Genomic DNA, 25,349 nt, shown 5'->3' with positions numbered 1-25,349 from the left:
ATTGTGACCTCAAGAGATAATCTTTAAATCTAAGCACAGTCAGGACTATTTAGCAAATGTTATCTAATACAAAAGACGTATGCAATATTGGACATGGTGTTTTGAGGTTCACAAGCACTGCATGGATAAGCACAATCAGCACACATGCTTACCGTGAATAATCAATGAGTACTGATTGGTATGGTCGACCAGTCATTGAGATGTTTGGCTTACATCACTGGCATCACAAAAGACACTGAAATACATATTACATCATTGGTTTGTCTGGTAAGCAATATGGCTCAATGGCAACACCATGTTTAATGGAGAAAAAAAAACACTTGCATGTTTAATGCATTGCTGAAGTATAAGACAGCTAACTTCACCAGTTGTTCAAATCTTTAAGGTGCTTTCCTCTTTCACGGTGATCGGAGGTAGACTGGGTGCCATGCAGAGCCAAGAATGATGGCCAAAAGCCCTTTTATGACTTTGTGTAATATACAGCAAGTGATGATTTGTTCAGGCTAGCCATTATTTTGCAGGTAGCAATTATTATGCAGGATAGTTTTTATATACTCTATCTCAACATCAAGACGAAATGGTGAGCAGATGGCTACAGTCCTATTTACAAGGATTGCCAATAAGGTTGAGCTTGTAGCATGTGGAATTGTAGGAATCCCAGTAGCAGAGAATATTAAGCTTGTGGTAGAATGTGGTTGGGACCCAGGGGCAGATTTCTCAACTAACACAAGGAGGGGGGCAATCATATGATTGATCCGATTCAATGGTAAATTTGAGCACAGGATGGAATTTGTTCAGCTGTGTAAAGAACTTTTTTTAGTGCACTTAATTATTGCAAGCACGTTATCAGATGTATGTAAGGGGTAGGGGCTTAGTGATCATTCCATTGAAGACATGCTTCTCGTGGTAACCATTGAAGGTGCTAGCAAGGTCAAGGGCTGGAAGTGATCCCACAGCAATGACACCTTTTATGCACGCACAGTGAAACAGAACTCAACTGTACAAGCTACAAAACTAGGTTACTGTGTTATCATGGCATATTCTAAATATCAATGATCTTCTTAAGTGATGCGTTTGTGAATAAACTGGCAGTGTCAAAAGGATACATGATACGGAATAGCTCTGGATATGAAGGCCTTGTAGGGTTTTGGCAAAAGTGAGGCAGTCTTCCACACTACGATCCAAGTATATTAGTTATATGTCCCACTGACTGACAACCTGTACTTCAAACAACATTTCCCTTTGCCTATTCACAGGAGGCAGTGTGCCAGTTATGTGCAACCTGCTAGTGCTTGAATATTAAATGCAATATTAAATGTTCTTCTGCGGGACAACATATATTTAATGATTATGACTGCTTGGAATGTGCTGCCAGAGGAAGTGGTGGAGGCCCCTATAATTACATTTAAAAGGCACCTGAATGTGTATATGAACAACAAGTGTTTAGAGGGATATGAGCCAGATGCTGGCAAATGGGACTAGATTAATTTAGGATATCTGGTCAGCATGGACATGTTGGACTGAAGGGTCTGCTTCTGTCCTGTACAACTCTATGACTCAGTGCTAAGAATTACACCATAAAGTAACTGTAGGCTGTCAGTCGGTCTCTGTGCAATGTACTAGAAGCTACATTTATTTCCAAACAGAACCCTGCTCGGCATAGAGAAAAGTAATGTTGTACCTTTCACATTAACAAAAGGAGCTTGAAGACTGCTGAGCTCTGCTGCACTTTCCAGGGCAATACCCTGTCCGGATTCTCCAATGGACAAAAGTGGACAGTTAACTGTCTCAGGTTTCATCGCAGTGTTGGCCATGGTCCAATCAATTGGCATCACATGTTGTATAAATTGATGTTTCCAGGTTTGATTTCTTGTGAGTTCGTCCTGATCTGTGCAAGATGAAAAACTTCAACTTTAGATTGCTTTCAAGCAATGTTTATGTTTACTACAAAAGGATTGTAAGTGTATTTTTGGTATAAAGCTGGTCATACCCAGCCTAGTATCATTTTCTGCTATGTATTGATTTACCCACCGTTTAGTGATGTAACCAACTTCATACAATTACTTCATTGTCAAAATCCACTCCACACCCAAGAACATTATTATTAGTACAGACAAATAATTGCAATATAGAAGCTGAAGACTTTGTCTTGAAGTATTATATCGCTCTCCACTACCCCAGAGGGAAGCTATACCCTCAATGAGAATTACTGTGACATTACAGGATTTTTAAAGTGAGACATTTCCAGATGCAATCAAAGAATGCTTCAAATTCAGTTTACAATCAGGTATTTATCTCAGCAGTTATCGCGTATGCCTTTGAGTGAGCAAAATTTAATGATGGTTAGGGAATGGATTTGCATCAGTTAGGATAAAGATAAAGGATATAAGCTTATAGGGGTCTGAGTGACATTAGCTCTGGAAAGATGTGTGACAAAGTCAGACTATAATTCCAGCCATGCCCATCTCAACATTGGGAGCATCTCACTCCATCGTTTGTGCATTTCACAATCAGTGTGGTGACATTCTCACTGGACAGCGGTGAGATGCCAATTGATAGGGATTAGCACTTGACAAGTATCTTGTTAACATCACGACTCATTAATAATCAGCCTCCCATCTTACCCAACTCGCCAAACAAGCTCAACATTGGGAAAACTCAACAAGGAAACCAGAGCATGTACCTGGTGGACTCCGCTCACGGCCTATTCTGTTTGACCTTCATGTTGCTGAAGACCAAATCACAGCCTAGGGTACATCAACAGCCAGAAGCCACATGCGCCCCTTCTCCATGGACATTTAGCGTCGGGCATCTACCAGTGCATCCTGTGATTTCTCCCACTCACTGACAGTACTGTCTGGGAGCACAGATTTGCATTGGAAGGCAAACCTGTAACTTGCATTGAAGGACTACAGCAGTAACACTTGGTGCTCAGAAACAGGTGTCCCCCATGCAAACTGGACCAGTCTCCATCTCATTGATACTCACTCACTGTCTTAGCACTCGCTCACTATCTGCACAGTCACAGCATCCCTGCCAATTAACATAATCACAAAACCAAGCAGCTCGTCGTGCTGATTAGCAGTCCTCAGTCCAGAGGACACGCATCTTGATGAATGATAGAGTTCTATGGCAATCTCACCCCAACACCACGCGCCAGCTGCTTACAAGGTAAACACAGCACTGAGGTTTTAGGTGAGTCACCCTCTTTGAAATCTGTGAAGGTGCCCATTGTTCAGGGGTTTCTACCACAGTAAACCAAGACATCTTCCTATATCAGTGCTGGAAATCGATCACAGTCCAGCATCCAGTCGTGGTGTAATCAGGCAGGGGGTCAGCAACTCTGCAGTCCTGGAAGTGGGTCATGGTGAATCCTATGGCCAGGGAGGCTTGTAGTCAGGACAATGTACATGCACCATCCAGAGGTCTGGACATTTTTTTCTCTAGAGCTGTTTGGTTAAAGGGATCAATCCTTTTAGTCAGTTGACAGAAACTATGATGAAAAGGAGATGGGGACAATTGTGGTCAGTGCGGCAGGACTGTGCCTCAGCCCAGCTTTGGACTGGGAGCTGCAGTTTCTGGGCAAGGCTGTAGGGAAGAGCAGGATTGGCAAGGTGGGGGAATATGGTAAAGCGCATCTGGGGAAAGGGCAATGTGGGAGGTAGGCGCGTCCACAGTAAGGGGCACTCTGGCTTCAGAGAGGGGGAGAATGACTGATCATCTCCAGCTGAGGCAGGGTCACCACGTGCTCCATTGGCTAGGTGGGAAAGATAGGCAGGAGTCAGTGCATGTCGATGGGTTGGATCGGGACGTGGGGAAGTAGGAAGACTGGGATAATTGAAGTAATCGCCTACCCACATTCCTTCGTCATGTGAGTCTCCAACAGTCAATCACACTGCTCTCCAGAGTTCCCTCACTGAGAGGGTCTGCATTCCCTCACGATGCACACATCAATGGTCATGCTGTTTCATGAGTTCCTCCAGGGAAAAGTGCATGCACTGAGCAGGTTTTCCCAGTTGTTGTATTGAGTTTTTGTTTAGTTCAAATAGGTGATCAATTCAATGCCTGTGGAGGCAATACAAACAAATGAATAAGAAATATACTGAAACTCAAAGCCAGCATGTAATAGTACTGAAAACATTCAGCCCATTATGCCCATACCAACTCTGCAAGAGCAACTTAGTTACTCTCACTCCTCTGTCAATTCTCTGCAGAATTCTTTTTTCAGTTGCTTTTCTAACTGTCTGGCAAAGTGAAGAAATATTATGGAGAATGTGGCGTCACTTTCGCCTACCAGATCGAGTATCCTACTGCTGCCTTACAGTATAAAGTTTGCAGACAACTGAATCACACTGCTTGTATTTTCTGCTTATCTGTGAACTCAACTGCTAAGGTCAGTATTACCATTAGAATGTCACACATCCATTACACATCTGAAGAAGGAGAGAATATAGCCACCACAGAGACAGGTGACACTGGCCATACTTTTGTACTTTTTTTGGACATAGCAACCCATGAGGCATGTCAGTGAGTATTGGTTGCGCAGACACAGATTCTCTCAAAGACCAGGGAGCATCTGTCAATATTGTGGGAAACAAAACATTCAACAAACTTCAAAATTGCCCTGCCCTACAAAACAGGGAATTGAAAAAGAAATTCCTTTCAACAGTGAAAAACTATGGAAAGCTACATGTAGACACACATGCCTGCAGTGGGAACAGGTGAAGCTTGCTGCTTCATGCTGCTACTTTGCAATACACTCACAAGTGGTTTTCTCAACTAACAAGAAGCTGTTGAGTTTCAGTACCATTGTGATGCCAAGAGTATAACACATCCCAATAATTGGTGGATTGTATCAAACAACATATCCTGTTGACCATTCACAGTGGACGATATGCAGAATGTACATTATCAGGCTGTGCTTGCGAGCCTCAGAGCAGTATTTCCACCATTAGATTCAATTCTGCTGTTGGAATTCATTTGTTAAATAAGCTAGATTGTGCTAAGAGTTACACTGAAAACTAATTTAAGTTAATCAGTTTGATGCATTTACATGCACTAGAAGCTGCATATATTAATACATCGAAACTTTTTAACGGAGATAAAAGAAATTTGTACATACATTGCACCTCTCTCATGAAAGAAAATAAGGTCATGGAGACTGCCAAACTGGACTGCATTTCCATGGTGACATCCTGACCAATGAGAGTCTACATACCCAATCTAAGAACTGAGATTGACAGTTAACTGTTCTTGTTGCATCCACATGTTAGCGATGGTCCAACAATCAGCAGGCTACTCTCATGTTGTATAAAATAGTGCACATGTTTCAAATCTGTTTATTGCACCTCAATCCTGATGTTTGCAAAAAAGTCAAAAGGATTTGACTTTTTGTCTCATTTTAGTACTGTTTAAGTTCTATTCATTTTGATAAAGTACAAATCATTAAGTAATTGTATATATTGAAGATTGCTTTTTGTTGACGGCAGGCAAACAAATTTAGTTTTCTCAGTCTTCTTCCTCTTCAGCTTGACATATCTAGAATTCATTCCACGAGAAATTAACGCTGTGAGGAGATGAAAAAAGTTCTGCCATAGAATAAATAAACCAACAGATCTGCGGATGCTGTAAATCTTGTCACTGGACACAAAACATTAAATCTGATTTCTCTCTGTAGGTGTTGCCAGACCTGTTGAGATTTTCCAGCAATTTCTGTTTTTGTTTCTGTCACAGAATGTTTAACCATTGCTTTCTATCTCTGGAACTTGACATTACGAGAACTGAACTTGTAAACTGTACGAAACTCTCTTCTGATGACTGTTGAATTGAATAGCAGCCATAAGACCATAAGACATAGGAGCGGAAGCAAGGCCATTCGGCCCATCGAGTCCACTCCGCCATTCAATCATGGCTGCTGGGCATTTCAACTCCACTTACCCGCATTCAGCCCTTCAGCACAAAACTGTAATAACATGGCCATCTCATTCTGAGAGATCATGTGAGCAGACAGCAAGAGAAATAGAGAAAGACTGACAGTAGGGATGCTTTCTACTGTTGGAATTTAAATGTAGCGTAACGTGACAAAACTTCTGAGCTCTTAGCCTCAGTTCCATCATTGGAACAGTCTTAAACACTCTCACCTCTTATCTGCAAAAAAACATATTAGGTGGTTTTTCCCATGAAATGAATACTACTTTTATATCCATCATTTTAGATTTTAAAAACTACAAATGTTATAAACAGGAAACCACACCATAAAGGCTGGGAATTCCCTGGAGCTGATCCTACTCCAAAAAAGAAAGACTTTCCATTTATACAGTACCTTCCTGACCTCAAAGTACCCAAAGTGCTTTATGATCAATGAAGTGCTTTTGAAGTGTAGTCACTGTTTAATGTAAAATTTGTAATCATGGTTCAAAGGTGTAACCAAACCAAACTTGCGTTAAAGCCTTGTTCACACACATAAATGGGATTTCCATCAAAGATACCTCTGGTAAATTTATTCCAGCAGACCAGAAGCTGCTCCAATAACAAGTCTGATTGCTAAAATCAAGTTTGTAATTAAAATCGCTGTATTAGTTAGCTTTTCAATGTTAGCTCAGTGGCCTGTTTACTAATCACAGTTCTTTTTCTTCCTTGTTAGTCCTGACACTTTAAATGCTGCTACTGAACAGGAATGTTCTGTGCCACCTGGAACATTGCCTTTCACCAGTTTTGATTAATAGTGACACTTTAAATCCACTAAGATCATAGCTGTCACGTTTTAAATGAAGCACAGCTACTTTCTTCCTGAATTCACAAGCCAAGCACTATTGACATATCTCTACACATGTCAGCCAGTGAACAACTAGGACACAAAACAGAAAGTACCATCAAAGGCACTTTTGATATTTTTGCCATCTTTGTATTTAACTCTGCTGAGTAAACTAAGCAAAAAAGATTACATTTACATAGGATGCTGATTGTTTGAACTGCCTTGGGCATTGCTTTGGGATTAGAAAATAAAAGTTTAGCATTATTGCCAAAGAAATTCTAACACTTCTCATTGAGGGAGGACAGATCTTTTGAGTGATGACTCAGTTAATGGATTCCCTTTCAGTGCTCATTTGGTTTTAGTCTGTTATCATTTTATAGGCTTGCTCTGCTCATTTTTAACTGCACGTTGTGCAGTAATTACTAAGATTTCATAGATTATTTAATCAACCTGCATGGACATGTTATAGATTTTAGATTAGATTCCCTACAGAGCGGAAACAGGCCCTACAACCCAACAAGTCCACACCAACCCTCCGGAGAGTAACCCATCCAGACCCATTTTCATCTGACTAATGAACATAACACCATGGGGCAATTTAGCATGGCCAAGCCACCTAACCTGCATGTCTTTGGAATGTGGGAGGAAGAAACCGGAGCACCTGAAAAAAACTCACACAGACTGGGGCGAATGTGCAATTACCACAAAGACAGTCGCCAGAGGCTGGGTCCCTGGTGCTGTGAGGCATCAGTGCTAACCATTGAGTCACTGTGCTGCCCTCAGGAGCAGATGAGACTTGATCCTGGGATTACTGACTCAGAGGTAGGGACACTACCTCCGCACTTTTTAAAATTTAAATTACCATCCGCTATGGTAGCCTTTGAATTCATGGCTCCAGAACAATATCCTGTGGTTCTGGATAAGTAACGCTTATGCCATAACCTCCCAACTAAGATAGTATGAAGTTAGAAAATTTGTTAATTTTGACATAAACAAAACTTTAGTTTGAAAATTTTTTAGTTTGAAAATGAAAGCCTGCTGCTTTAAATTATACAAATAATTTATGATGCATAATGATTACAAGTTAATAATTAGGTATGCTATGTGCCTGTCTATTTCTAGATTTGATGTATTTTGTATCAGTGCTTACTGTGGAGAAGGATATGGAAGATATAGAATGTAGGGAAATAGATGGTGACATCTTGAAAAATGTCCATATTACAGAGGAGGAAGTGCTGAATGTCTTGAAATGCATAGAAGTGGATAAATCCCCAGGACCTGATCAGGTATATCCTAGAACTCTGTGAGAAGCTAGGGAAGTGATTCCTGGGCCCCTTACTGAGATATCTGTGTCATTGAGAGTCACAGTGAGGTGCTAGAAGACTGGAGGTTGGCTAACATTCTACCATTATTTAAGAAAGGTGATAAAGAAAAGTCAAGTAACTATAGACCGGTGAGCCTGTCATCAGTGGTGGGCAAGTTGTAAATCCTGGGACAAGATTTACACATATTTGGAAAGGCAAGGACTGATTAGGGATAGTCAACGTCACTTTGTGCGTGGGAAATCATCTCTCACAAACTTGATTGAGTTTTTTGAAATATAACAAAGAGGATTGATGAGGGCAGAGCGGTGGATGTGATCTACAAGGACTTCAGTAAGGCGTTCGACCAGGTTCCCTATGGAGGACTGGTTAGCAAGATTAAACCTCATGGAATATAGGGAGAACTAGCCATTTGGATATAGAACTGGCTCCACAGAAGGTGGTGGTGGAGGGTTATTTTTCAGACTGGAGGCCTGTGACCAGTGGAGTGCCACAAGGATCAGTGCTGGGTCCACTACTTTTTTGTCATTTATATAAATGATGTGGATATGAACATAGGATGAATAATTAGTAAGTTGCAGATGGCACCAAATTGGAGGTGTAGTGGACAGCGAAGAAGGTTACCTCAGATTACAACAGGATCTGGACCAGATGGGCCAATGGGCTGAGCAGTGGCAGATGGAGTTTAATTTAGATAAAAGCGAGGTGCTGCATTCTGGGAAAGCAAATCTTAGCAGGACTTACATACTTAATGAAAGGTCCTCGGGAGTTTTGCTGAACAAGGAGACCTTGGAGTGTAGGTTCATAGCTCTGGAAAGTAGAGTCGCAGGTAGATATGATAGCAAAGAAAGCATTTGGTATGCTTTTCTTTATTAGTCAGAACATTGAGTATTGGAGTTGGGAGGTCACGTTGTGTCTGTACATGACGTTGGTTAGGCCACTTTTGGAATATTACAATTTTGGTCTCCTTCTTATCTGAAGGATGTTGTGAGGTTTGAAAGGGTTCAGAAAACATTCAGAAGGATGTTGCCAGGATTGGAGGATTTGAGCTGTGGGGAGAGGCAGAGTAAGGTGGGTTGTTTTCCCTGGTGCATCAAAGGCTGAGGGGTGACCTTATAGAAGTTTATAAAATCATGAAGGGCATGGATAGGATAAATCGACAAAGTCATTTCCCTGGGGTGGGGGAATCCAGAACTAGAGGGCATGACTTTAGGATGAGAGGGGAAAGATATAAAAAGGACCTAAAGGGGAACTTTTCCATGCAGTAGATAATGCGTGTATGGAATGAGCTGTCTGAGGAAGTGGTGGAGGCTGGTACAATTGCAATATTTAAAAGGCATCTGGATGGATATATGAATAGGAAGGGTTTGGTGGGATATGGGCCGGATGCTGGAAAGTGGGACTAGATTAGGTTGGGATATCTGGTCAGCATGGATGAGTTGGACCGAAGGGTCTGTTTCCAAGCTGTACATCTCTATGACTCTAAGATTCTATGTGGAGCTGTCATCACTTTACCTGACGAAGAAGCAGCGCTTTTAAAGCTTGTGATTTCAAATAAATCTGTTGGACTATAACCTGGTGTCATGTGACTTCTGACCTTATTTCGAGATTGTGCATTCTGTGCACAAATTATTTGCGTGTGCATAACAACCCACATGTCTTATTCATTAGAGGGATGAATGAAAAGGTAGTACAGAATGAAGTTTTAAAACTATTTGAAGCACTCAACACCTCCAGTGTCTTTCTGGGTAATGGCACTGTTTAGCTATGCAGGTCAGGAAGTGTACGCAATGCTTGGAACAGCTTTTGGGAGTCCAACAGGTTGCCTTAACATCTGAGAAGAAAATCAACAAAGGAGGAGAAAAATGACCCAGGACACCACTATTCATGAGATGTTTCAAAAATTCATTTTGGGAGCATTAATGGTGGGAAAGAGGATTAAGATAAGTAATTGTCCACTCTCTTCAAAGGTAGAAGATCCCACAATAATATTGAGTCACATATGAATTTGAGATAACAGAGTATTACTTGCATCTGCGTAAGCATGCCGCTATATTGGGCAATCTATGTAAAGTATGTAAAACAAATAGAAGTAAGAGATTCTAATTAGTTAGATATTTTTCTAGATGAGCTAATTTTGAATCGGGAATGTAACACTAGTTCTATCAGATCAGCCTATTTCTCCAGTGCCCAGCTTGGCCCATTCCAATTAGCAGCCAATAGAAAATCAAATCAAGTGTCTGTTGGTGACTGGTTCCATACAAACTGTTTCACTCCATTCTGAGGTTGGAAGCATTATTCAGAGTTTGAATCATTCTGTCATTTCTAAACAAAGTGTAGAACTGCAAATTCATAGTAAAATTTAAAGAAATGATTTGGAATTATATACGCCCTTACATAGCGCTAGAATATGCCAAAACACGTTACAGAAAATGAAGTTCTTATGCAATCTAAGAAATAATGTCTAGTTATAAGATGCTCCATTATTACTGTTTATACACTTAACCAAAAAAAAAGTGAGAAATATATGTTTTGTAATGGAGTTTTATAAAACCTGAGAATTCATGGTTGTACTAACGATGATTACAAGTGACAACATGAGGTGCTCAAACCTTGAGATGAAAAAGGCAGTATCAAATAAATTATAATGAATTAGAAAATGAAGAACTGTACCACATAGGATTATATTATCATTTTGTAAATGATTGATATTTATGTTTTCTGAAACAGAGTTCTTTAAATCTGGACTTTTCTCATATATATGTGTGTAATATAATCTAATACAAAATGATGACTTAAAAACAGAAAAATATTTTGAGAACTGATGCCAGCAGACTATTTAAAAAAACTTCACAATGAAGAAGAATAAACAGAGTAGATAGTGCTTTCCCCTGCGAACACTATGATCAAGCACTATTGTCTCCACCTTCAAACAAACAACTTGGACTTAGCATGTGTCAATGAATGAACTGAGCACTGAAATCAAGACGTTTGCTGTTTTTGCACCTATTTGGATAAAGCACTAAGAGCTGTGTCTAATTCTACTAATGTCACAGGTACAGGTAGTCTCTCAAAGTTTTGCTTAATGTCCCATTTTAAGATTTGAGACTGTACTCGTAAGCTTTTTGTTTTGTTTCATGCATTATTATGGTGAACATGATTGATGAGTACAGCATGCTGTTCCACGTTCTTCTACCTACTAACAGTGTCGCTTTCAATTTCCAGCAAATACATGTCTTCTCTTGTCCCTATGAGCAGCTTTTCCATTATTGTATTGAGGTCCCCTTCCTGTATTTGCTTGTATGTAAACATTGCCTTTATTAATGTTCCACACTGATCTTGCCCAGCGGTTATGTATGACTAATTGTTGGTTTCTGATTTCTTTCCTATTGAAGTGCCAGTATCAGGCAGATCTGGCAGTGTTTCAATTACCCCTGGAGTATTAAAGACACCTTCATTCTATTTTATCTTTTTTTCCTGCAGCACGCAATATTCTGCCTTTGCTCATTAGGAAGGAGTCTTCCTGTTTGCCTGGAACATAAATGCAAATCCGATTGACAGACTTGATACAACTTTATCTGCTTCTGGTGTGGTTAGATTTGCTGCCTCACAGCACCAGGGTCCCAGGTTCGATTCCAGCCTTGGGCGACTGGCTGTGTGGAATTTGCACATTCTCCCATGTCTGCGTGGGTTTCCTCCGGGGGCTCCAGTTTCCTCCCACAATCCAAAGATGTGCAGGTCAGGTGAATTGGTCAAGCTAAATTGGCCATAGTGTTAGGTGCATTAGTCAGGGGTAGGAGAATGAGTCTGGGTGGAATACTCTTTGGAGGGTTGGTGTGGACTTGTTGGGCCAAGTGGTAATCTAATCTAATCTGAATTGAAAATGTGGAAATGGGGAAAGGATGGCTTACAAAGACACTAATTGAGGAAATTGGTTGAGGAAAACAAATGAACCCAATATGTTTTCCCAAGCCTTGTTCATAGAAAGCTAAGAACTCAACTCAAAATTCTTTATTTAAAGTCTCCATTGAAGCATTAAATATCTAAAAAATGTGCATGTTTAATAAGTAATAAAGAATATCTTCCATAATAAAGTCAAAGCTTTTTTTGGCTTGCTGGTAGCTCAGAGCAGAGGTACAGTTGAATAGAAACTAAGTTCATAGTGTTACATGCATGGGTGTCATTTACAGTGGCACATCTATAGTGGTAGCAAATGATTTTCAGCAAATTTTAAGTGTGAGCATTTGTGAAATATTAAATCTACAATAGTTATGAGCTCAGAATGACAAAACTTATATAGGAATATGGGGATGGATTTGAAGTGTTTTATACAGTTCCCAATCATAAATGAGCGAATAGACCTGTGCAACAAAGTATAATATGGAGCACATAGAAAATTAACAATACCGCCTGGTAGAATGGATGACTATGAAAGCACAAAGGAACTAAATGAAGGAGTGGGTGAAACACAGAGAAGGAAAATTAGAAAGCAGGTTTGGTTACAGACATCCAATTCAAAAAGAACATTCAAGTAATTTAATACATAATGGAATGTTAGCAGTTTGTCAATATTTTAATAAATTCTTTGCAACGAAGAGACAAGTTCCACATCAGTATTGTCCAGCTCTTCTTGTGGAGATATAGACTGGTATAGCATTGACATTGACATTAGCCAATTGATATTGTTTCTGCTTTAAAATATCTCAGGAGGGAATTAATTTGTTTGGCGTCACATCCATTTCAACTGCCGAGGAAGGCAGTAACTCCTGTATGTCCTCAATTCTATGTTATGTTTTATACTGTTACTGAAATAGACCACAAAAGACTGATCGCTTTATTTATGAAGAATTTGAATGCTTGCCCTTTACAAAAGCAAAACGTGAATATTTGATATGAATGAGATAAATTTGTATAGACAACGAAGGCCTCTCTAAAACCAATAAGCTAGAATTCAAGTGAGTGAAAATGTAGAGGAGCAGATTCAAGCTTACTTTGGCATGGTCGCAACATATCAGACAACAACTGTCCTGAAACTGAGGCTACTTAGATATTAGATAGGAAGGGGTGTTATTTTGGGGTCCTTAGTGTTACAATTATGGAAGAAAAATAAAGGCAAAATTTAGGTACTGGTGCCGCCACCCAGGTTTTATCAAAACACTTGAAATCTAACCATAGTTAAATATTTATGCAGCTTAAAGCTGCATTTTTTTTAGATTAGATTCCCTACAGTATGGAAACAGGCCCTTCGGCCCAACAAGTCCAACCCTTTGAAAGTAACCCAACCAGACCCATTCCCCTACCCGGTATTTACCCTGACTAATGCACCTAACACTATGGGCAATTTAGCGTGGCCAATTCACCTGACCTACGCATCTTTGTGGGAGGAAATCAGGACACCTGGAGGAAACCCACGCAGACACGGGGAAAATGTGCAAACTCCACACAGACAGTCACCTGAGGCTGGAATTGAGGCAGCAGCGCTAACCACTGAGCCACCATACCACCCAGTTTCACAACACTTTTCATAATGTTCCTTTGGAGAACCTAGCTTAGCATATTTATGGATTGCTGCTCAAAGAAATTCAGCACTGGAAGTGTTAATTCATTTTCAACTCCACTCCACCCTTTTCAGCCTTTGGGAACAAGCAGCATACATGTTATAACAAGGAGCACACTACACAGGCCATGTCATTATCCAGCACAATGTACAACAAGCAAAAATAAGGATCTATGTTTCTGCAGATTATTATAATAACACAGCACAAATTCTTTCTGTTCCTTTTCTTGAAGATACTAAACCAGTTTGGGAAAAAGATTCTATAAGTAGAATCTCTACAATGTGGAAGCAGGCCATTCGGCACATTAATTCCACACCAACTATATGAAGAGCATCCCACCCAGACCTCCCTATCCCTGTAGCTCTGCATTGCCCGTGGCTAATCCACCAGCTGGCACATCCCTGGACACTATGGGAAATTTGTCATGGCCAATCCATTTAACCTGCACATCTTTGGACGGTGGGAAGAAGCCGGAGCACTCGGAGGAAGCCCACACAGAAAATGAAGAGAAAGTGCAAACCCCATACACACAGTCGCTCGAGATTGGGATCAAACCCGGGCCCCTGGTGCTGTGGCGCTAACCACTGAGCCACCATGCTACCTTGTGCCTGGGGTTCTTTTGTAACTCGACCAAGTAAGGCTTAATAATCAACTGACTAATTAATTAAACAGGGATCAGCATGATGAACCAAACCTATCCTCATCCACTGAGAGCATGGATCAACTACTATGAATAGAATCACAAATTTTAGTTCATTTTTCTGTTTGCAAGTTAATTGTTAGTGACGTGCCGCTGGCTGCAATGGAGATGATTGAACTGTGCACAAATTCAGAACCAAGTCATTTCATGCTCTCTGTGGTAGTGTGCAGAGTGATCACAGAACTTAGCATATTGTTAACAGAATGCTAGAATTGTGAATTTGATGTAAGTAGGAATTCATTGCAGAGGTGAAGGAGGTGCCACATTTGTTTTCTTTCACCTCCAGCAGTTAATGAGTTTGATCATTCAAGAGAGTCAATAGAGAGCTGGAATAGAAGGTCTGAAATTCAAAATCATCAAGATGTGCAGGGTAGGTGAATTGGCCATGCTAAATTGCCTGTAGTGTTAGGTGGATTAGTCAGGGGTAAATATAGGGGGGGGGTGGGTTTCTCTTTGGAGGATTGGTGTGGACTTATTGGGCCGAGGGCCTGTTTCCACACTGTAGGTAATCTAATCTAATCTAATCTAATTTTATCCATGTGGGATGTTATAGGGCAGCAGGTATGCGATATGTATTAAAGTTTTGCCGTTTTTCAGTCTCTGAGCTAAGAAACTAACTTGCTTTACTAAACTGTCAACTAAAACTAGTAAAATTAAATTGATCAATTCAATTATAAAATTAATCAACTAATTCATTATCAAAAGTTTAAACAAGTTTAAAAAGTCGAGTATTACTTTGAAATGAATGTACTGGTTGTACTGGAGCATCAGTTTGAAGTATTAAAGATCAGTATATCTTATTTACCAGTTTTACAGCTTTTATCTTCTGAGTAATCAAATAATGAGTTTATGGACAAGGCAAGGAAGACAGTATGCTGTAAATATACAGTGTAGACACTCTTGGGGCACACTGCACTCCTATTCACATCTACAGTCAGTATCTGCAGCACGAAGAACTTTGGCTCAGCGTTGTTGAGCTGGGGTCTCAGATTGCAGGCATTATGGGGTCTCATTGAGGGAGAGAGTTACTGCACACTTTGCTCAAAAGAAGCAGCTTCCCCGTGCCAACACTAGTTAACTGGAAATTCAGAGTGACAAGACGATGTGAGTGTGAGTCAGAAAGCTATTGAAATTCAGAATGGAGTGGTGAAGGAGTCTTTGCTTTCAACCTTGACCAACAGTTACAAGGTACTTGTTACCTGTGAGAATGTGATCACGGACTGCATGGTGTATGTTGCCATTCAAATGGGGCAGAGGTGGGGGGGAGAGTGAAAGTCAATGTGTTGGCAAATTACTCGAGTGGAGGATACATTTGTTCCTCAGTTCATGGGTGACTATTACCTAGTACAAATCCTGCCTCTTAAAAAAAATTGTTCTGTTAAAATGGATATTTTTATGATCTAGAATGGTGTCAAAGTTAATTTTCTTCCTTGGAAATAGGATTACAATGTAGTCAGGAAAATGGACACATGTTTAACCTTGAAATGAACTTTCAATCACATATCTGTAAAGAAACAATGACCAACTATTTCAAAATCTGCAATTTCACCTGTCTCTCTGACACTATGGAAGGCTTGGGTAGTGAGGCATTATGGGTGGAGCTGAGAAATAAGAAGGGTGCATTTACATTATTGGGGCTGTATTACAGGCCTCCCAACAGTGAGCGTGAGGTAGAAGAACAAATAGATAAACAGATTATGGAAAGATGTAGAGGCAATAGGGTAGTGGTGATGGGAGATTTTAATTTTCCCAACATTGACTGGGATACACTTAGCGTCAGAGGTCTGGATGGGGTAGAATTTGTAAGAAGCATCCAGGAGAGTTTTCTAGAGCAGTATGTCAATCTTCCGATGAGAGAAGGGGCCATATTGGACCTGGTGTTGGGGAATGAGCCAGGCCAGGTGGTAGACATTGTGGTGGGGGATTTCTTTGGGAACAGTGACCACAATTCTGTAAGTTTTAGAATACTCATAGACAAAGATGAGAGTGGTCCTAAAGGAAGAGTACTAAACTGGGCCAAAGGCCAATTTTATCAAAATTAGGCAGTACCTGGGAAATGTGGATTGGATACAGGTATTTGAAGGGAGGTCCACATTTGATACACGGGAGGCTTTCAAAGATAGGTTAAAGATAGTGCAGGATAGGCATCTCCCGTTGAAGGCAAAAGATAGGAAAGGCAAGCTTCATGAACCGTGGATGACAAGAGAAATTGTATAACTAGCCAAGAGGAAAAGGGAAGCATACATGAGGTCCAGGCAGCTAAGAACGGAATGGGCCCTGGTGGAATATCGGAAGAGTAGGCCCAGTCTTAAACGAGGAATCAAGGGCCTAAAAGGGGTCATGAAACAGCTTTAGCGAGCAGGATTAAGGAGAATCCCAAAGCATTTTATTCTTATATAAGAAGCAAGCGGATAACTAGAGAAAGGATTGGTCCACCAAAAGATAATGAAGGAAGGCTGTGTGTCGAACCTGAGAGAATGGGTGAGATTACTTTGCATCAATGTTCACTGAGGAGAGGGACATGATGAATGTTGAGATTAGAGATAGAAGCTTGATTAGTCTGGATCATGTTGACATAAGTAGGGAAGATGTGTTGGGTAGGCTAGTGGTTATTAAGGTGGACAAAGCCCCAGGACCGGATGGGATCTATCCCAGGTTGCTGAGGGAGGCGAGAGAGGAAATAGCTGGGGCCCTGACAGATACCTTTGTGGCTTCCTTAAACACAGGTGAGGTGCTGGAGGACTGGAAGGTTGCTCATGTTGTCCCCCTGTACAAGAAGAGTAGTGGGCGGCACGGTGGCACAGTGGTTAGCACTGCTGCCTCACAGTGCCAGAGACCCAGGTTCAATTCCTGCCTCAGGCGACTCTCTGTGTGGAGGTTGCACATTCTCCTTGTGTCTGCGTGGGTTTCCTCCAGGTGCTCCGGTTTCCTCCCACAATCCAAATAAAATGTGCAGGTTAGGTGAATTGGCCATGTTAAATTGCCCATAGTGTTAGGTGAAGGGGTAAATGTAGGGGAATGGGTGGGTTGCGCTTCTAAAATTTAGAAATTAATATTTGTGGGTGGCACGGTGGCACAGTGGTTAGCACTGCTGCCTCACAGCGCCAGAGACCGGGGTTCAATTCCCGACTCAGGCGACTGACTGTGTGGAGTTTGCACGTTCTCCCCGTGTCTGCATGGGTTTCCTCCGGGTGCTCCGGTTTCCTCCCACAGTCCAAAGCTGTGCAGGTCAGGTGAATTGGCCATGCTAAATTGCCTGTAGTGTTAGGTAAAGGGGTAAAAGTACGGGAATGGGTGGGTTACGCTTCGGCGGGTTGGTGTGGACTTGTTGGGCCGAAGGGCCTGTTTCCACACTGTAAGTAATCTAATCTAAAAAAAAAGAATCTAAAAAAAAAAGAATGGGCTTATCAGTGATAGGCAACATGGTTTTGTACGGGGGAGATCGTGCCTTATCAACTTAATAGAGTGCTTTGAGGAAATGACCAAGTTGATAGATGAAGGAAAGGCTGTAAATGTCATATACATGGACTTTAGTAAGGTGTTTGATAAGCTTCCCCATTGTAGACACATGAAGAAAGTGAAGTCACATGATGTCTAGCTAGGTGGACAAAGAACTGGTTGAGCAACAGGAGACAGAGAGTAGTAGTTGAAGGGAGTTACTTGAAATAGAGAAAGGTGACCAGTGATGTTCGACAGAGATCAGTGCTGGGGCCACTGTTGTTTTTAATATACATAAATGATCTGGAAGAGGGTATTGTTGGTCTGATCAACAAGTTTGCAGATGACACGAAAATTGGGGGAGTAGCAGAAAGCGTAAGGGACTGTCAAAGAATACGGGAAGATATAGATAGACGGGAGAGTTGGGTGGAGAAGTGGCAGAGGATTTTCAATCCAGACAAATGTGAGGTGATTCATTTAGGCAAGTCTAATTCTCGAGTGAATTATACAAAGAACGGAAGAGCCTTGAGAAAAGCTGATGAGCAGAGAGATGCGTACAGTTCTGGTCGCCACATTACCAAAAGGATGTGGACGCTTTGGAGAGGGTGCAGAGAAGGTTTACGAGGATGTTGCCTGGTATGGAAGGTGCTAGCTATGAAGAGAGGTTGAGTAGGTTAGGATTGTTTTCATCAGAAAAAAGGAGATTGAGGGGAGACCTGATTGAGGTTTACAAAATCATGAAGGGTATAGACAGGGTACATAGAGATAAGCTTTTTACCAGGGTGAAGGATTCAACAACGAGAGGTCACACTTTCAAGGTGAGAGGTGAAAAGCTTAAGGGGGATATAAGTGGCAAGTACTTCACACAGGGGGTGGTGGGTGTCTGGAACGCATTGCCAGCAGAGCTGGTAGAGGCAGGCACAGTAGATTCATTTAAAGTGTGTCTGGACAGATGCATGAGTAGGTGGGGAGCAGAGGGATACAGATGCCTAGAAATTGGGCCACAAGTTTAGGCTTATTTAATTATTTAATTTAAATATTTAATTAATTATTTGATTACTATGCTATCCTCTTTTTTTTTCTCTTGAGTAATGTAAGATATTTGATCATACACTCTGGTTAGTTATAGGTTAGATTAGTAGTTAGTTGAGCTTTGTCGTTTTCTTTTTTTCCTCTGTATCTCTTTTTTTTGTTTGACAGCTTTTGGCTATTATTTATTTAAGATTTAATTGTATATTAGTGTTTGTATTTGTGTTTTTTTTACTTGTAAGTTTGTTAAAACATGTTAAATTTTCAATAAAAATACCTATTTAAAAAAAAGACAGTGGATTTGGCTTGGCTCAGGCTTGGAGGGCTGAAGGGCCTGTTCCTGGGCTGTAAATTTTCTTTGTTCTTTGTCTCAATTTTTCTGCCCTAATCATTGCCCTCGGTATGCCCAGACCTGATAATTATAAGTACATCTGGCTGGTCTCCCATATTCTACCTTCATAAAGTTGAGATCATCTGAAAAGTTGGCTCTGTTCTAACTTTCGGCAATTGCCATTTACCCATCACTCCTGTACTCAATGGTGGTGGACAGATTCTTAGGGACTGAGGGAAGTGATCTTTGTCAAGAGGTATGATACTGCCAAGTGAGAATTTCAGTAAGACTCATCTCAACTTTGGGAACATCTAGCTCCACCTTTTATGCTTTTCACAAGTGATGTGCCAAGTTTCTCACTAGGCAGCGGTACAATGCCAACTGGTGGGAGTTATTGTTTGTTAAATGCCTTCTTGACAGCCTGACATGTTTCATCAATGTTCTACTTTACCAAACATGTTGGAAGCCAATAAAACATGACATGAAAACCAGGTCAGGTTACTAGGTGAATTTAGCTCGCAAATTGCTCTGGATAAGCACCAGGATGGACGCTCAGCGCTGACATCTCAGGGCTCGTTCTACAGGCACCGTTCACACACACCTTCTGTCAACAGACATTGCTATCTGATATGTGTCAGTCTCTAATAACCCACATGGCACATCTCCAATCCACTTGAGCAATGTTTCTGCACTGTAATGCTGCTCCTCAAGCTGCACCAGCAACTATCATTGTAGAAGTTAGAATTCGAATTAGGTTTTATTGTCATGTGCACTCAAGTACAGAAGTAAACATGATGCAGCAAGGACAGTGTGTGCTCAGGGAATCACATCCAGCTCATGGACTGGGTCAGGATGGATCTCTGGGCTCTTGGCTCACTGTCATCGCACTAACTCACTCTGACCCTACCTGGATGCTCACACCATCTCTGTCTTATATTGCCTTTTTGCAGTTTGACCCCTCAGCTAGATGTGCTAGACTCATAATACTCTCCTCTTGCTGTCCGATTTAGCACAGACACAAGGCAGGAAGCTTGTCATACTGGTCAGCAGGCCTAAGTCAAGCTAATGGGCGTAGCCTTCATTCAGGGGTTTCCCACACTGTAAGTCAAGGGCAGTCTCCAAAATCAGTCCAGGGGCTTAGAAATGTTCCGTCAATCCACTCAGGATGGTGAGAGTCAGGTCGCTGTACACATAAGGGCTGAGGAGCTGACTATCAGGAAGCCTACCACCATTTTGACTCTTTCTACTCCATTCAGAGCTATTCTGCTCCTGGAATCAGTGAGTGGCAAGTATTAATAGACATGACAGTGGGTGGCACTTTTAGTGTGAGTGAATAAGACAGCACAAAGGACATGCAGGATTATGGTGCCAGGGGTTAGTGTGGGTGATGACTGGCGAGATGATGCTGGGGTCTCACAGATGTAGTGAGAGAGGTCGAGCATGAGCCTTGTTGGGCAGTGGGTACAGTAGCAGGAATAGAGTGAGTGTGAGGTATTGGAGAGTGGATGGTGGCAGAAAAGAGAAACTCCTTGGCCTTCTTCTTGCAGTGTTGCTCATTCTTTCCTGCAGCTGAGACTGTACTAACCCAGTCAATACTGGCAACATCAGGCCACACTGTTCTATCCACTATCTCACACTCACTGTACCTCTGCTATTGCACTCTCTTCCCACCAAGGATCATACTCTGCAGTTGTGTTTATATTCACTCACTCACTCTTGTTTCCCACTCACCTCTCGAGCCACTAACCTCTGTGCTGCCTAATTCCTCACCCAGGACACCTCACCAGCTTTGGATCGCCTCCCAGCACTAACACTTGTGCCATCTGCTTTCATCTCACACAATCCCTCGTCTTTACTCATTTCAGGAGAAGACAGCCCACGCTAAGGCAGACAGGTGGAGGGGTGCCTGACATCATGCTGTCACCCTCAATGAGGAGAGAATCCTTTCTGTCAAAGGAAAAGTTGGAATTGCTCCTGTTGGGATACCAAAACATCAATGTCCCACTAACTGAGTAAGTACCATATTCATTCCATTGTAACACTCTCATTAACCCCACTGTCAGTATTATTTATTGCACACCACTTTTCTAACACTTCCATCCTTTGAGTCTGGCAGATACCAGTGGGATGGCCAAAGTTCTAGTGGAGAGGTAGTCTCCTCTACTAGAAGCCACCTCCTCAACCACTGGGGAAAGAGTACTGAGTCCTCAGAGACCATTCCCTCCTGCACTCCCTACCATCTCAGATACTGACATCACAATGGGAACATCACCGTGAGAATGCTTCAGGCGTGCGATTTGGTGAGCACCTCACTTTGCCGATTCTGCATTCGGCCAGGAAGAAAAGCCTCAGGCTGTTGGAGACCAGGCGCCTGTTCAACCCCAGGCAGGAGAGGAACCTGTGGTGTTGCTATTCAGGGACAATGTCCACATACACAGAGATGACCAATGGCCTTCACTGAATAGGAGTCACACATATGCAGCTTCATTATGAGGACCAGGCTGCCTCTGAAGATTCTCATTCCTAATGAAGGGCTCCGGCCCGGAACGTTGATTCTCCTGCTCCTCGGATGCTGCCTGACCTGCTGTGCTTTTCCAGCAATGCACTCTTGACTCTGATCTCCAGCATCTGCAGTCCTCACTTTTCCCTGCCTCTGTGGATAGCTTGGCGGCTGCCATTGAGCATTGGGCGCAATACCCTCAGGGTCTGCTGCGCAGATTCACACACTAGCGCCCCAGCTATTGGTCCTAAGGGTGAAGGCATGGAAACATGGGGATAGGTGTAGCCCCCTCAGCTGTCCCTTCATCATAAAGAGACACGGTGGCGCCAGAGAGCACCCTGCTGGAGGACAAACCACATATAGCCCCTTTAGTATGTCTCCTCTGAGGGCATTCCTGAGTTGACCAGACCCTCCGTACCTGCCCACCCCTGACCCTTGGAATTTATCGCAAAACCAAAACTCCAGGACCGAGTAGGTGCTCTCTGCTTCAGCTTTGGAACAGGGGCAGTACTCTATTCATTGGTATATGTATAATTAATAGATGTTCAGATCTATACAGTCTTTAGTTACAAAGAACAAATTTATTCTTTTGTGTTTATCATTCTCTAAATTTTCAGTCAACCTCTTGGCATTTAGCTGAGGCATCAGCAGGGCACAATTACTGATTGGACCCCCATTATTCTTCAGCAGAAGGGCCTTACATGATGGTCTTTCCCCACCATGCCTTGGCAGCAGCTGCTCCAAGATTTAGTGCGTCCCTCAGCACATAGTCCTGAACCTTGGAATGTGCCAGTCTGCTAGATTCGGTCAAGGTCAACTCCTTCAACTGGAAGACCAGCACGTTTCAAAGAGTACCTTTCACTAAGTTGATGGTCATCCAGGTGCAGTCGATGTTCATCTCGGTGTGGGATCCTGGAAACAGATTGTAGAGCACGGTGTCCCGCGTCACAGAACTGCTCAGGATGAACCTCATCAACAGTCTTGTCTCCTCCACTTCTGCTTTCGAGGACAGCGTGTGGTGGTGGTGGGGGTGCACAGGCAGAGTCCCTCTCCTCACCAGCCAAGCCATCCTGGTGCTTGTTTGAAAGTTCTGGTAATGAGACATTCTGCCAAATGCCTTTGACAGCCTGCACAGGGAACTGCTCAGCAGGGTCCACACTCTCCTTTTCCCTCAGGGTCTCAAGGACATTATGTATTGATCACTTCCTGATGGACTTATGGTCAATGGTGTTTTTCTTCACAGATTTCTCCGTAAAGAACAGGCAACAGGAACGGTCCAACTACTTGGCCAGGCCCATCCGTCGCCACACCGGGGACAGGTAGAGCCTCAGTATCTAGTGACGCTTGGTGTTTGTGTACCGAGGATCCACGCACAGCTTGATGCAGCCACACACAAAGGTGGCCATCAGGGTGAGGGTAGCATTGGGTGTGTTTTTCCCCCTTTGTCCGGGTCTTTGTATACGATATCCATCTGGACGTGGTCCATCTTCAATCTTCACAAGAAGTGAAAGATGGCCCAGGTGACTGCGACAGTGCAGGTCGGGGCATAGACCAGACCTGTGCTACTATAACAATACTGAGAGAACCTCACACCTGATGACCAGGTTTTTACCCACTATGGAGAATGACCGGTGCTCCCATGTGCCCACATTTCTGCCTCATCTCAGTGACATGCTCCTCCCAAGACTTGGCACACGCCCCAGTCCCTCCGAACCAAATACCCAATACCTTCAGGTGGTCAGTCCTGACAATGAAGGGGATAATGGATTGATCGGCCCAGTTTCCAAAGAGTATGGCCTCATTCTTGCATTGATTTACCTTAGCCCCCGAGGCCCGTTCAAACCCATCACAGATGGACATGAATCTGTACACTGACAGTCGATCTGAGCAGAAAACGACGGCGTCATCCATGTTCAGGGAGGCCTTAACCTGTAGGCGCCCACTGCCAGGAATAGTCACCCCTCTCAGGCTCGCATTCTTCCTGATGGATGCAGCAAGTGGCTCGATGCAGCACACAAACAAAGCAGGACAGAGAGGGCATCCCTGCCTGACTCCAGATCTGACTGGAAAGCTAGCTGATTCCCACCTATTGACTGAAACTGCACTAACGATGTTAATGTAGAGCAGTCAGATCCCTCGCTCCCCAGAGTCCATTTTGGAGAGAACGTCTCCCATGTACATGTGCAATATCCTGTCCAAGGCTTTCTCCTGGTCCAGGCTGATGAGGCAGGTGTCCACCCCCTGTCCAGTACATTACAAAGATAAGGAAAAGGAAATGAATCTTTTGAGAGTACTTTGGTGGCATAGGTGACAGTACGTTGTCTATAAAGAACCATGTTTCCATCAGCGTTATTGATTTTGCAATGCATTCGTTTGTTTGTGTTTCTGTGTAGCTCTGAAAGTAACTGTGCCAGTGTGATGTCTAACTTCCTGGCCATACAGGATACAGCATGGATCAATGTCTATCTTCAAAGCTTATTGCAGCACATGGAAACAAGAAGGCAAAAATGAAGCAACAGACTATCTTGGCACTATTGCCCCTCTTGATCAAACATCCATTTGGACTCTTTCCCTGGTTTTGTTACAGTAGAGGACAGGACTGACCCATTATGCCCATGGCTTCAGCTGTTCAGGCCTTTTAACATTCTCCCGGTAACTGATAGCAGGTTACCTGTACTTTTGCTGTTTACTCTCTCCATCCTTTTTTAAATCGCAATATCATACTTGATATCTTTTGTTTTCAGTGGGATTATTCTGCAGTCTATGGAAATGTGGAAAATTATAACTAGTATATTCAACATCTCTTCTTGGGCATTCAGGCTGAATTTGATTGTAGATTTGATTGCAGAGCTTCACAGATACTACCCAATCTCCTGAGACAGAGACCCTGGGAAATGTTTCGGAAAATTAGTGTAGGGCTACACATCATGATGCATTCATGGTGTTGACTCAGTCCAGCTCTTCTTTGGGAAGGATAAATTAAACCAATTTCCCTTAATGTATTCTGCTGCACCCTTTAAAAATGTGCAGAATATATGTAAGGGCAAATGGGAAGACGGAAATTGTGATATTTAGGACTCGTGACATTGGGCTGCCATAGTACATCATTCACACGTGGTTTCCACTGAAAGGGCAGGCACTTCTTTAGTGTTTGTGAAACCAAATCGAATGTTTCTCCAGAACAACTCTCTTCCTCTCTCAGGAAATTCTGGACCTATGTCTGATCCTCCCTGTAGCATGGAATTTTACTTACAAAAACATAGCATTGTGCAAAATTCTCTCTCTTTGATCTATATACATATATGTATACGTTTATACATATATTATATTTGCTGACTTGTTATTACCATCACAGCTTAGCAAACATGGAGTCAGAACGTTTTTGCTAATATTTATCATATAATAGACACAATTACTCCCAGATGTACAATTATCAGCCTGCCAAGGACAAGAATTTTGGTTGGCTCTGCAGTTTGCTTTCTTTTATCTATTCAGCCTTTAAGTTGGCTAGTAAGGTAAATGGGTACATTTCTTTCCAATGAGTAACTATTTTGGAGAATACATTAAAGTCATCTGTGAAAATCCTGCAATCAATCATGTTTTCTTTTGGGGGGGGGGAAATATGCAATCATACGGCATTACCTTGATGTTCTTTGTGAATATTTTCCTTATTTTCAGCACATTACATCATTCTCAATGAATTCAGTTTGGATTGCT

At 42.2% G+C, this 25,349-nt stretch overlaps 1 long non-coding RNA gene across 1 annotated transcript in view; it reads left to right on the top strand.

Annotated features, from left to right (window-relative positions):
* Nucleotides 1-22,927, top strand: part of LOC148139928 (uncharacterized) — a 154,846-nt gene extending 131,919 nt beyond the window's left edge. The window contains exons 2-3 of the long non-coding RNA XR_015753240.1: nucleotides 20,998-21,144; nucleotides 22,876-22,927. This is a non-coding gene — a long non-coding RNA (uncharacterized LOC148139928). The remainder of the gene's footprint in view (nucleotides 1-20,997; nucleotides 21,145-22,875) is intronic.
* Nucleotides 22,928-25,349: the final 2,422 nt, after the last annotated feature.

Source organism: Chiloscyllium plagiosum, unplaced genomic scaffold (genome assembly GCF_037043375.1).
Source record: "Chiloscyllium plagiosum isolate Xiang-an unplaced genomic scaffold, Cpla_swu_hap1 HiC_scaffold_36, whole genome shotgun sequence".
Taxonomy (NCBI): domain Eukaryota; kingdom Metazoa; phylum Chordata; class Chondrichthyes; order Orectolobiformes; family Hemiscylliidae; genus Chiloscyllium; species Chiloscyllium plagiosum.
Note: the sequence above shows the minus strand (reverse complement) of the source record. Positions and strands in the feature narration are given on the sequence as shown.